The sequence below is a fragment of the Charadrius vociferus genome, unplaced genomic scaffold, assembly GCF_000708025.1.
Source record: "Charadrius vociferus isolate BGI_N301 unplaced genomic scaffold, ASM70802v2 scaffold783, whole genome shotgun sequence".
NCBI lineage: Eukaryota > Metazoa > Chordata > Aves > Charadriiformes > Charadriidae > Charadrius > Charadrius vociferus.
Window position 1 is genome coordinate 560,380 of NW_009647834.1, and position 2,141 is coordinate 562,520.

Sequence of the window (2,141 nt, forward strand, 5' to 3'; positions counted from 1 at the left end):
GAAACGTTGCCGGAACCGAAGGGAAAGGGGTATTAAAGAGCTTCCGTGCAGAATCATTGCTTTTTCAGGCTGCTTCGCCCTGGTGACTGAGCCTGCAGCAGCAGCTCTCTGCTGACTTCTCAGCAGTAACAGGATCCCGCATCCCTCTTGCATTTAGAGTAAGACTTTTGCCACCAATATGAAGGAAACCCAAAAGCATCGGGTTCAGGGACAGCAGGGAGAAGGCACATATATATAATTTCATCCACTCGGCAGATCCCAGTATATGAAGTTCTCTGGCGCCCCTTGAAGCGAGCGGATCGCATTCCCCCCTCCCTATAGGGTTACTGCCAACCACAGCCCCATCCCCTGACCCGTGGGGCAGCAATCGCCCCACACCAACTGCCCTGAGCACCACTAGGGGGGTTTCCAGTTACACCAAAGCCTTCTCCGAGCCCAGCATGGGCTCTCTGCCCCTCCTTGCCAACAAAGCCACTTAAAAGGAGGAAAAATAATCCAGGTGATTCATTTCCCTGGCCCTACCACCATGACCACTTCTGTTTCGATTGCTGGGAGAAAGCCAGGACAAAGAGCTCAGTCTTACTGCCAGCAAAGCAGCCAAACCCTGATGCAAAATATATTAATTTCTGTTTGCGTCCGTGCGCAGCCAGGACACTCCAAAACACAGCGGCCAGGCCAGCCCCCCCCCAGGAGCATCATGGCACAATGCACGGAAACCCACAGCCACCTGCATGGAAAAAGCCAACCCAAGCTGTTGCAAATTTATTTATTTATGAAGTGTGAGGTAATGAAGAAAGTGCTAAATCCGACCACAGTGTTAACTCTAACAGTTCTCAGCAGGTCAGTGGGGACCCAAGGGTGCTGTTCTGCAGAAGCACCTCTGCCAGCCACCCCTGGGAGGGGACAGGGGACTCTGCCACCCATGTACCCCACCGCAGGCTGGGCAGCAGAATGGCACAGGCAGGGGGAAGCCTTGAAGGCAGCGCAGCCCCTCCATGCACCCAAACCGTCCCCTCCAGCCAGGCTCCCTGCAAAGCCTAAAGCTTCGGTGGGGACTTTTAAGTGGCTGCCGGTGAGGGGGTGCTCAAAAGAGTGGGAAAGGGAGGGGGGGGGATGGACACAAGGATGCTCACAAGGATGGGAAAGGGGAAAAAATCCCCTGTTATTGCAAATTGGTGGTTTGGAGAGCTGCAAGGGGGAAACCGGCCTCCGCGAGGGCTCAGCTCAAAGGTCCAGCAGGAGCCAGCCCCTTCCTGATCTCCTTAAAGTGCAGCAGGACTGAGCCCTGCTCTGCAGCAGGAACCCCCTCAAAAAAAAAAAAAAAAAAGTTTATATATATATATAAAAAAAGCAAACTCTTTACCAATACTTCTCAAAAAGTGGTACAAAAATACAGTATAAAAACACAGCCTCCAGTATAAGACTCGCAGTTACAGCAGCAGTTTCTAGAACATAAAATCCAAGATAAGCTACTGCGTGAAGTGGTAAGAAAGTGAGGTACGGTCCAGCCGAGCAAGGGGATTGCCCACAGGGAGCTGTTAACCACAGTGAGAGACATCCTGATATCGCCATCTCCATGGAGATCCATCCAGAGACAAGCCTCATGTGTTGGGCTCTCTGTGTCTGCCTCCACCTGAGCCGAAGCAGCCCATGGTTGCTCGGGATTTTTAGGGTGAGATGGATGCCCAGGGGCAGCTCCCAGCGGCGCTGTTGGTGGCAAACAGCGGAGAGGGGTGCAAGGGGGAGGAGTGGAGTCGAGCCCACAATTCGAAGCAGTCACTTGAGAAAGCTTCACAGGGGGGACAGGGGACATCTTGCAACACCCGATGACAAGAAGCCAGCCCCAGGCAGGTGATGCCATGGGGGGGGAGCCCTGCTGTGGCCCCATTCCTACAGCTGGGAGCACCACTGCAGCCACCCCACGTGCAGCAACCGCCGCATGCTCCAGCCCCCCGGGGCCAACAGTTCAACAAACAACCCCCAAAAAATTAAAAAATGTGCAAATTGAGAGGGAGACAGGGGGTTGTGGGGACCGGGGAGGGGGGGGCGGGGAGCATGCTGCGTGCTAGTGACCCTTGAGGTGAGCAATCCGTTTGAGCAACTGGGTCTGCCGCAGCCGTAGCTGCCGCTTCTCGGCGAGA